This window comes from Amborella trichopoda, chromosome 10 (genome assembly GCF_054954075.1).
Source record: "Amborella trichopoda isolate Santa Cruz 75 chromosome 10, AtrichopodaSantaCruz75HAP2 v2.0, whole genome shotgun sequence".
NCBI lineage: Eukaryota > Viridiplantae > Streptophyta > Magnoliopsida > Amborellales > Amborellaceae > Amborella > Amborella trichopoda.
Window position 1 is genome coordinate 38,719,920 of NC_142345.1, and position 12,869 is coordinate 38,732,788.

Genomic DNA, 12,869 nt, shown 5'->3' on the forward strand with positions numbered 1-12,869 from the left:
TATTGAAACCTTCCTAGTTTTGTTTGACTTTCTATTTTGCAAGCCAATGGATCGGGTTTTCCAGTGCATATGGTTCCCACATCATACTTACGTATGCTTCAACTTGGGGCTTGCTTGGACTGCTGATCAACTCCAAAGTCGAGAGAATTACTTATGAAATATAAAAGTATACAATAAGATTGCTTGCCTTTTTGGTTCAAAAAGGTGATCAGGAGGCTAGGGGAGTGTTATTTCTCTGCTGGAGGTTGAGAAAATTTTCTTAGGTTTTTAGCATAGTTAATGGCAAAACCGCAAGCTTTCTCATCTGACGATGGAGATGATTCCTGACCTTTTTGTACTGAAAAGTAAATATTGCTCCATTAATAAGTGGGGAAAAGCATTTTTCCTTTATTGGCCGTATAAGCAGTGTTTTTGGTTTAATTTATAAGTGGTGAAAGGTAGTGCAGACCAAGCTGGTTAGTTTTCCAGTTATGAATTCGTGGACAGAAATGGGCTTGGTTTCCAAAATTGGACCATCTAAATGACATCTTAAAAATGGTGTTATTCACTGTTATAACGGTTGTAAAGCTAGTGAAGTTGTAGCAGTGAGGCCATAGGCTGTTATGCAAGTATCACCAAAACAACGGGCATATTTGACAATATTGGCTGTCGAGAAGGGCAAAGCTATCTGCTGTGATCTTCACCTGCAACATGCAAAACTGGTGTAGATAAATATATCTGTACATAATGTGGCCTAGGGATGATCCACAATGTGTCAAATTAAATGGTTGAGATTGCATAGGACGCTGGCTGTACTCGATGGGGTGTGGTTTGTACGAGGTTGAAGCCCAACGATTTTATTAGGTTTATTTTTAAATTTTATTTCACAAAAGTACCTCCTTTTAATTTTTTTTTTCAAAATTTCTAAATTACTGTTGGGAAATTGAAATCTAAACAACTATGAAAACCCCCTGGTTGTTCAGGATTAGGAGTATAGGACCCTCAATGGTGAAAATGTCCCTAGCTCCATATTTCTAATCGTGAATGACTTGGATATTTTGGTCTATAGCAGTTTAATTTCACAATCATGGACAAGCATGAGTTGTTTTGTAATTTTATTTGAGCCACTTAGCTGGATTAAATGATCCAAATCCTTCTTGTTGTTTAGGATTTCAACCCTAACTAGGGATTATTTGGAAGATTTTAAATAAATGTTTTATGGAAGTACCTTTTCTAAAATGCAATTCAAGAGATGCACCTTACAATAATAAATAAGATCTTGTGATCACTTTGATGATTTGGCAAAATAAGTTAAGCCATCTAGTCATGGTTTTATATTCATAATGAGCTCTTAATTATGGATCAATTTCCACTACTTTATTTCATCTCACTAATCTTTGTTTTTTAAGCAATTTAAAATCCATAATGAGAACTTTCAAGTCATGTAACTCCCTGTCCCTCCAAGCGTCAATGATAGTCTGATGCTACGTGTCCTTTCAACCTTTCCATTAGGAAGAGGGGGTTCACCTTTGTGCTTTCTTTACATGGGAAGAAGTAACTGGTGCTTGTCATGTGCTTGTTTGTTTCTCGGGTTAGGTTAGGTAGGTCTCATATTGTGGCAGATCATCATAATTATCAGCAATATTGTGGCAGATCATCATAATTATCAGCAATTTTTTTCAATTAATTGGGGTTGGCAACATAAATACTAGTCCATCATTCAGTAGCATGGCAAATACGCATAAAATTTTTAATAGCTTCGATCCAAAATGAACATTTTACCTTTTATCCTGTCAATGATCGACTTTCTTGCCAATCTTCGTCTAATGCCATTGATTTACTTTCTAAGTAGGGAAGAAATTTATTGAACTTGATATGTTGTGTTATGAAAACGCAACCTCTGCCATCTTTACCCAAGCCTGATTCCTTAAGGTTGACATCTTAAAATGTAAAATTAAGGTGCACTTTTGAAATGTCGTGGTGGTAGCATCCCATGCCCAAGTCACCACATTGTGGTTTTCATTCTCACCACTAACACCACCCCACTAATATTTCAAAAAGCTAACTCCCTAATTCATTTGAAAAAATGGGTAGGGGCGTGTAGAAGAAAAAGAAGAATTAATTTGATTGTTTAGAGCCTCACACTTATATAAACTTTTTTCCTTTATGTAAGCCGTGTAGAGATAGAGATAGTCGAGTAGATATAGATAGTTATCAATAACTGATTAGCACTCTCTTGATAAGATTGGATTAGTTCATTATTATCGATAACTGATTAGCCTTATATGTAGAGGGGACTTTGTATATTCTTGATAATTAATCAATATGCAATAATTTTTCTGGCAGATTAAGAAGTTTAACATGGTATCAAAGCCATACCGCAAGAAGAAGAAGCTTCAAACCTAAAATCAGCCACTATCCGGCACAAAGTTTCGGCCAAGTTGCCTCCCTCTGATTCGTTATACCAATCACCTTAAGTCCACTCTCCCACATTGTGCCCTGCAACCATCAAATATTTTGTATGATCATGAAGAGCAGCTTGAAAGTCATAAGCTTGAGGCCTTTCCCGAAAACCTATTCCAAGGAATGCATGCCACACGCGACCACCAAAATTTTCTTCAACTCTTAGAACAAAGTATCTATTGATGTCTATTACAGGCTCCACTTGGTGTGGCTCCCCTTTCCTCAAGTCTACTTATACATTCCTCTCCTTTGCTGATGACTGTCAATGAACCCCCCCAAGCCTATTTATTTCCATTCCAATCGTCAGCCCTGTAAGAAGCTGCACTCTTCTTTGGCGGTATCAGATATGCATAGCACTCGCTCACATGAAACAACACTAATTCCAAAGCCTCCGTTTCCTCTTTCGCCCCATCACGATCTGGAGAAGTAGAAACCTCGCTATCGCATAGAAACCACAGCGAGCTTGCAAAACTCACCAAAAAAAAAAAAAAAAGTACATCCTTTTTCGGAATCAGATCTGTACTTTCTCTCTCTTCGTTTATGTTAAGCTCTATTCGGTGGATCTCTTTACCCGTGAGTTCTAATACAACTTACACTTGGCTTCTGAAAAAAGAGATGTATTGGCTATAAAACTTGATGGGAAAAATTATCCCGATTGACGGTTTCATTTTCAATTTTTTGTTGAAGGGAAAGGTTTGTGGAGGTATGTTAATGACACTGAACCTGAACTGGCTACACTCAATACTAAAGATACCCAACAATGCAAAAATTATCTCATGGATCTTCGGCTCTGTATATTTGATTATTGGAAGGCCAATGAGAGGCTTCCATACTACGAAAGAAATGTAGGAATATTTGGAAAAAATTTATCAGCAATCAAATCTTGCAAGACGTTTCTAAATCGAGTATGATATGTTTTCCTATAGTCAAGGGGAGAACCATTCAGGAATATTTGGAAAAAATTTATCAACAATCAAATCTTGCAAGACGTTTCTAAATCGAGTATGATATGTTTTCCTATAGTCAAGGGGAGAAAACCATTCAGAAATATTATGTTAGTTTCATGAATTTTTGGACAAAATATGAATATGTAAACTTGAAGGCTATCACTAGTGCTTGTTGCATTCAGAGTTTAATGGATATAAATGGTGATAGGAAGGTGATGCAGTTTTTGATGAAGTTGCGCCTCGACTATGAGATTGTTTGAGTCAATATTTTGAATTGCGAAAAGTAGCACATATGGATGTTATTCTCGGTGAATTACTTCATGAGGAAACAAGAATCACGACCCAAGCCACCATTGAGGGAAAGAAGGATATAGAGTCTGTACTTGTAGCTCAACGGGCTAGAGGAACACTATCGCAAAAGGTTCCATATTTGTTGCAATGTTATGAGTGTAAAGAATATTGTTATATAGCATCCTAGTGTAAGAAGAAAAAAATTTGTGCTTATTGTAAACGTGTTGGGCATATTATCACAGATTGTCGAAATCTTTCTCGATGAGGCAATCGGACATACACGAAGACCTTTGTATAGGGCATATCAAACTGCTAATGATGCTTTCAAGGGACTAAAAGTAGAGACCCTTTCATCCAGCACTATTCATGACCCAAATATGACAATATCCCAGACATCAGATGATAGCCGACAGTTGGTACAAAACTCTGTATCTACGGCTATCTCTTCTGTTTTCTTTGTTATGGGCTTGTCTGGTATAAACTCTCACCTATCCCCTAGTGTAAGTCCCCTTTAGTTTATTGACTCAGGTGCCTCTAATCATATGACTCGAGTGCACACAAGTCCAGCATCTACTAAACCATACTAAGGTGATAGTCAGATTCTTATCGTTAATGGGGAAAAACGGAATATTATTGGTACTGATAATCTTTCACTTTTTATCTCCCATGGTACACCTTTTCATTTACGCAATATCCTCTTCGTTCCTAAATTAATTGCTAATGTAGTATTTGTGGCCTAACTAATTGATGATGGTTACAATGTTCAATTTTCTCGTGATGCTTGTCTAATACAGGGCCAACACACTAAGAGAGTGACAGGGAAGGGGCGTAGAATTGGTCATTTGTTTGCCTTGGAGTTTGAGAAACCAAACCATTATACTTCTTTCTTTTCTCCATCGAATTCTGATTTTTCCGTTTCCAATAAACACTGGCACATGTGGCATTGGAGACTTGGTCAACCGAATGCAAATAAATTACATACTTTATTTCGTTCTGGTTCATTGCCAAATAAAGCACTGGATTTGAATTCTTTCAATAAATCTTGTATTAGTTGTTCTTTGAATAAAAACACCAATTTACCTTTTCGACTCGAGTAGATAAAACAACTGTACCTTCCATCTCATTCATAGTGATGTGTGGGGTCCTGCTCCAATTTTATCCAGAATGAGATATAAGTATTTTGTTTTGTTCATTGTTGATTGTACACGCTATATCTGGATATACTTTATGCTCCATAATCAGAAGTGTTCTCCCATTTTAAAACATTTTTATCCATGGCTGCAACTCAGTTTAATACCAAAATAAAAATCTTATTGTCAGACTCCGGGGGAGAATATTTATCAAATGATTTTCAAGACGTTTTGAAAATATAGGGTATTCAATCACAGAAAACTTGTCCATATACTTCACAACAGAATGACATAGCTGAAAGGAAAAACCGCAATATCTTAAAAGTTGTGAGGACCCTTATGCATGATCTTGTATTCCTCATAGTTTTTGGGTTGAGGCTGCATCAACAGCTAAATCGCCTCCCATCCTTGGTTTTGCATAAACAATATCCATATTATTCATTATTTCATGTTTATCCTGATTATTCTCTCTTACATATTTTTTGGTGTTTATGTTTCATTCATCTTCCTCCGCATGAACGAACAAAATTTTCGATTCAAGCAGTCACTTGTGTTTTTGTGGGTTATTGTCTTGACCAAAAGGGGTTTCTATGTTATGATCCAGCAGCTCATCGTATACGTATTTTTCGCAATGTTGTCTTTATGGAAAGCATAACATCTTTTATTACTCTTCAATTGCAAAATCATCAGGGTCATCTGCTCTTTTCTTTCCAGATTTTTCCATTGATAGATCATCACACCTTTTAGTGCCTCAACAGCAAAACCAACAACACCAATTCGCGTACACTCCCTACCTGTAAGTGATTATTTTCTTAATTCTATTGATAGCTCTACTCAGTTAAGACGTTCTTCACGTATACTTCATGAACCTGATCGATATGACTTTTCCCTTGATGATTTTGACTTTTTACTATAGCCTAGAGCTTTGTTTACTTCTCTTGATACGATTGAGGTTCTTTTTAAAGACCTAGATATCTGTTTACTCTCTAGATTATTATTTGTCCCTTTAGATTCAGTGGATATTCCTCCCTCCTACCAGCAAGCCTTGACTATGCCTTGTTGGAAAGAGGCAATGGATGCAGAAATCAGTGCCTTGTTGGAAATTGATACCTGAGATATTGTTCGTGTCCTCCTCACACATCTATTATTGGTAGCAGATGAGTTTTTTATGTGAAGCTTAATTTGATAGAAGGATCGAGCGATATAAAGCACGATTAGTTGTTCAATGTTACAAACAGGCGTATGACATAGACTATGATGAAACGCTTGCTCCTGTTGCTAAAATGACTACTGTATGAACCGTAATTGGCCTCTTCGCTATTCGTCAGTGGACTATATCTCAAATGGATGTGAAAAATACATTTCTCCATAGACATTTGAAGAGACAGTATATATGCGACCCTCCTCTTATTTATTGTAATAATAAATCTATGGTACGTCATTTGAAAAAGTCATTGTATTATTTAAAACAAGCTTCAAGAGCTTGGTTTGAACGATTTCGACAGGTCGTTCTGCATGCTGGGTTGCCGCACCCTATTTTATATTATACTAGTGGATTTTTATATGCGTTCACTTAAATATGCAGTGATATAGAAGAATTACAAAATAATTATGGGAAAAATCAAGTTGCGACTCACTTTTTAACAATTTAACATTTTACATTTTTTCCACTATTCTAAGTCAAAATCATATGTATTTATGGGTATCTATGGATTAATTACAAGTCGAAACATGGTTAGAGCACTTATGTGTCTTGAGCTTATACTGAATGCTATTAATATGAGGCTCGTAACATTTTCTAATTTATTTGATAGTCGACAATTAAAGGGAGACATTTTCTCGATCTTCGTTATAGCTATTGCAGCTATTGGCCCAGCTATTGTTTCATCAATCCATCGTAACAAAAAATCAACCTATCAATCAATCAAATTTGTTGAAGAAATAGTTGTAATCATATAATATACAATATACGAATAAAATATTTGATTATTCTAAATTAGAAAGTTGAATCTATTCTATTAAGGGCAAGCTTTCTATGCTTCCCCTATAGCATAAAACTTATATCCTTCGCCTTATCCGACTGTCCATTCTGAATGGAAGGTTAAGATTGTCCCAATCAAAATGTCACGTCTCTACACTATTTTATTTTTAATTTTTTATTATAAACCATTTTGACACCAAATTTTGGACATCCATCCTCTATTAAACTCACACTAGCAAAAAATAAAATAAAATAACCAAAATACCCTTGAAAAGTTTCAAGGGATATTTTGGCCATTATATTTTATAGAAAAATTATTTTTAATATTTTTTTATAGGTGCGCCCCAATGAGAAGACGACATGTACCAAATTTTATATTCATACAATTTGTATAAAAAAAAACTAAAAATAAAATACTTTGAGATCTCGGATCTATATCAAACGGTGAGTGGCTCTCTTGACCAAAATTGGATGGCTGGATGGTAGGGGAAGTATAGAAACATTTCCTTTCTCTTAAAGTTAAAGTATAAATAAAGTAGAAAGAGAAAGGCATAAACATAACATATATATAAATACCACGATGTGTTTTAAAATTAAATAAAAATATAGAGGTAAAAATTTACTATCTTATGTGCGTTTTGAAAATTTTCCTAATATTCAAAGACTCAAAGTAATAAAAAGGATATTTTGAACTCCACCATGTTAGGTGGAAATTTTTTTTTTTTTTCTTTTTATAATACTGCGAAGGATAAAATAGATGTTTTGTTTCCTTTTTTACCAATTTTTTGTAGAAATTTTTTCATATGTTTTACTAAGAATTAAAAATTTGTTGCAAGAAATTTGAAAATTGGTCATAAGCAATTGTTAAGTCACATAGATTATGCCAAAAATTTTAATTTTTTATAGTTCAGCATTTCTTAAAAGTACAAGGTAATTGTTGATCATTGAAATTCTGATTAAAATAATTAACACGTTCTTTGCTCGTGCCTTTAAAGAAATGGATGCTTAAGTCTAACAGTAAACTGTCACTAATACACCATATGTATCCTTCTAAAGAACTAATTTGTAACAAGAAGATTGTTGTGGTGGTTTTGAAATAGGACACACTTTCTATGAGTCGCTGGACACTCGCATGTAGAAATGTGCCCCCCCTTGAGTTTTTTAAAAACTAAATTTTCACCCCGATTTTTAAGGAATTTATAATCCCTAGAACCGAGATTACTAGTGTGCAAACAAATAAAAAAAAATAAAATAAAATGGCATTTTTTTAGAAGGAAATATTCGAGCCATTGATTTTATTTTTATTTTAAAAGGGACTATCATTTACATCCATCTTTGGATGGAATGCGTCCCCCAATACGGGGACTACTTATCCGGATCCAAAAAAGAAGTATTTGAAGCCGAATAAATGGACCATATTCCAGCACGGTCTTTGGACCATCCATTTCAAATCTCTATAGAACTGTCAGATATGCAGGAGCTCCGAAGTTCATAACTACAAGGGAAAATAGATTTACAAGGCTTTGTGGTACCAGATCCGAGTTTTCCGGTGGGGTTTGATTGTAGCTGTAAACATATGCGGCCCTATGAAAACATCCCCTTTCCTGGTGTAGTTTTTATAGGCCCAGGCTTTATAAAAACAAAATAAATCCTCACCTCAAATCCTCAGGAAGGCATTTTGGGCATAAAAAATATTCATGATGGCTTTAAAATCAATTTACAACATTGACAATAAAATTTAAAACTAAAAAAATAGTACAAACCTTGTGGATCTGGATATGTTAACACTTATTTTAGGGGGGAAATGCATGGTCTAAATGATTTGTTGCAATATACACTATTTTTAAAACTTGAAATCCTATTTTTTTCTCACAACCATAATGTTCAAGCTACTATGATCGATTTAAAGGTCTCATTATATACTTTCCCATATTTTAAAGGTTGTGGTTTGTATAGAGCCGAAACTCTAAATAATCAAAGTAAAACACACATTTAAATAGTGTCGAGAAATGTGGTTTTAATACTGAAAATCCTTGTGAAAGCCTTAAAACACATTTTCATCTTTAATTATAAAATCTAAAGCTTAAAAAATCATGTAGCAGATCTATGAAAACTTGAAAATCTTAAAAATTGACGGTCCAAAAATCTTGAGCAGATGCACTATTTCCAAAACTTGAAATTTATTTTTTTCTTATATCCATGCATCTTGATGTCGAGATGATCAATTTAAAGATATTTGGGCATCAAAACAATCTCTTCTAGTGGAATTTTTGAGGTGAGCTCTAATTTGATTGTTTAGAGCCTCGGCTCTATATAAACTTTTTCCTAGTTTAAAACTTAAAGTGGCAAATAGAGATGCTAGAAAACAAAAAGCATCAAGTTGTCTTTTATCTTCAATGATGAGACATAATCGATCAAATACATGTCAAGGGAAAGAGAGAGAGACTTTTTTTTTTTTTTTGGATAGGTGAGAGAGATAGGGAGCCATATTAGGCAGTTGGTTTAAGCCTTGGAGGATTAGGTTAACCACGACACAAATCTCCTCGAGGTCGGTTTATCCTTTGATGGGCTGAACCAACCTCAGCTCAAAGGGTCAAACTACATTGGAGAAATTTGAGTCAAGGTTGTTCTGACCCTCTAAAGTGGATATTATGCTTAATCTAACCCACTTAGTCAAGTTATATATTCCTAAGCTAAGACTGAAGGGTAGATGGGAGCCTCCCAAGCTAGGATGCTTGAAATTAAATTTTAATGGTAGTTATATTGGGGATTCTAGCTGAAATTGGAGGAGTGATTAGGAATGTGATTGGTAATTGATACTCTCGTTTTCTAGGCTGTGTGGTTCTACAGCGGCCAATCATGCTGACTTAAAAATAATGGATATTGGAAGCTCCTTAGATATTTTTTTTAGACATGTTTATAAAGAGGCTAATAATGTGGCAGATGGTGTGGCAAAAAGGCTGTATATCTTTCTGGGTTGGAAGGCAAGAACGCGGTGTAGTATGCTTTAGAACTTTCTCTTATAATTGGGCAATGATCATTAAAAGCTAGTATTTAGTTTTATTTTTTAAAGTCAATCACCAAGGGTCTAACCGAAATTGGAGAAAAGCTATTCGAGTTTACCACTCCTAGAACCGACCTTAAAATTTTCTGCATTTGATTAAGAGGGACAATTTCATCTGAAATGATCTCAAAGTTTCAGCTTAGAGGTAAATGCAAAGGAAATTAGCAACAATGTTTGTGGTTAGAATATAGCAAGTGTCAGCTGGCTAGAAAATTCGATGAAGAGAGATTTATATAATTCTCCCTAAAATATAAAGCTGTATTTATTGCATGGAGAGAGAGAGAGAGAGCGTGGTGTCTCTGGGGTGGCACCCGGTTGGGTATGGCTGAATCCAGACCCTGATTTGGATAGTACTCGGATCTGAGTTTTGGATTTGGACCAGATCCGTCGGGTCCAAAAGTTGGATCCAAACATGTACCCATCGGGTCTCGGGTCTGATCGGGTCCATTGCCACTATCACTACGAACTTTTTTCTTTTTTATGTTTTTTTTTTTTTACGATCATATATCCATATTATTGACAACAAGGTCACAATCGCTGCCATTAAGCCGTCTGATTTGTTGTTCAATAGCTAGTTAAAGATAATTACGAGTTTTTATTATATACGATCTTTAATTTACCCAAACAAATACAGCTTGAAGTTTTTTATCTCTAACCATTCATGATAGGGGTTGGGTCCAACCGGACCCAAACTCGAATAGTGTTCAAGTCCAAATTTTAGAGCCAACACCGATCTACTACCCGGAGCCGCATCGGTATACTCGGTGGGTGGTCCATTACCACCCCCAAGTGTCCCCAATGAGCGAGTGGGAGTTTTGCCAATCTTATTGTCAACGGTGTGCCGCGTAACACGTCTTTTAAAGATTGTCGATAGCCTCCGATTGTGGATCATGTCCTCTATTACATATTCCACATGGACCACCACAATTTTAATTTTCAGTAGCTCTCTCTCTCTCTTCCATACCACATCCCACGACAATTTTAATTCACGATGGGAATTAGCCTATCTCTCTCTCCTCTCTCTCATACACGCTATTCCATGACATATTCCACAACATTTTAGTTTTCAATGTGAATTACTCTTTCTACATATATAAATGGAAAATTTTTATAGAAGGTTACAACTTTAAAATATAAAATTACAGATACATTTCAAAAATCTATCGAAAAGATTGTTTTAATATTTAAAAATTGTCTATTTGATTATCTCGACATCGAGATGTATGAATATAAAAAAAAAAGTTTTTGAGTTTCATTTTCAACACATTATTTAAGCCGTCCTGTAACAATCCTAAAATTTAAAAAAAAGAAAAAAAAAAAAGGAGAAAAGATGTTTTTAAATAGGTGATGGTCTGTTTGAGTATGATGGTCCTTGGGGACCATTACTATTTTCAAAAGTTTTTACTTTGGTTTAAACTTTTGCTTTTGCCTGTTGCTTTTGCCTGCTGCTGCTTGCTGCTTGCCACGTCTTTTAGTGGACGTGGTTTTCGTATGTTAAAAGCAGACTCTTAACGCGACACTTCAGGTATGAGGTAGAGCGTAATAAATTAATATAATAATACGTTATAAAAATTTAAATAGGGGAGGTGAGCACTCCCACCCTAAAATTTTTTTGAGATCTCTCTCTCTGGTCGAAACATAGTGAACTCCTCTCTCGAACTGAATTTTTATCGGAAGCTCCCTCTCAAATATTTGTGAGTAAGTGACATCGTCTTCCTGAAAAATAGTCTGTTTTTAATAAATAGTGATATTTCCGTCCAGGATCTTTATTTTATAAGTTTTATGTGTAATTGACCTCATTGTCTCGAAAAATAATCCATTCTTTTTAAAAATGAAATGAAATAATTATTTCTGCTTATTATCATGAATTTTAGGCGCGATAAATTTTATGGGCACGTGACCTCATTATCTTGAAAAATAATCTTTCTAATAAAAATTGTGATATTTTATCTATGTTAGAAATTTTGAATGCCGTAAATTAGAAAAATAAATTTATTTATTTTTCTTGCCTATTGTTAGAAATAAATGTGATATTTCTACTTTTAGTAAAATTATGATATTTCTTTCTACTGTTTTGAATATTTAGATATTGTAAAATTCATGTGCAAATGTCTGCCTTATTATTTAAAAATTGACATTTTTGCAATTGATTATAGTATTGTTGTGAAATGTTTATTTGTGGATTGATATCCCATAAATTGTGATAATTCCGTATTCTTGAATTTCTATAAGAGTTTTTCTATACATATTAAATTGGCAATTATGCTAGAATGCCTTTACAAACTGCTACCTTTCTAAATTTGAGCCCAAAATATTTGATTGGTTATTTTTGAAATGTTATAGAGAGTGACTGTTATTAATGGTTTAAGTGAAATTCATATTAATGATTTCAGTGATATGTTGAGTACATGATATTGTTGCTTTCGAATGTTTAAAGAGATTTAAAAATAATTTAAGTATGCAAGTGGACTCATCCGGTTCGTCGGTGAGGTATAAGTGGCTGGGACGCCGGTAGGGATTAAGTGGACTCATCCAGTACGCCGTTGAGGTATAAGTGGACCTGCAGGGATTAAGTGGACCTATCTGAGACGCCGATAGGGATTCAGTGGACCCATCAGGACGCTGATGGGGTATATAGGTGACCTACTTGGGACGCCGGTAGGGTATTTTGTGAAATCCTTTGAATTATGTACTGCTGTTAAAAGTGTTATAAGCATTATAATTACTCGGATTATACTTAATTATGCATTTATTGAAAGTGAAACTGTTGATGCATTTCTGTTAATAGATCTCATTTTGAAAAATATTGATATCTTTCAATCATGATTATTTTTAGGATTATGATGATCACTTACTGAGTAGCCAAACTCATCAAACTATGGTAAACATTTTTTCAAGATAACTACGGATTCATTTTGAGTGCTAGTCAAGATCAACTTTGGAAGATATTGTTGTTGTGCTAGCTTTCTTTATTTACTATGTAAGACCTCGCCACTGTAAATTTGTCATATCAA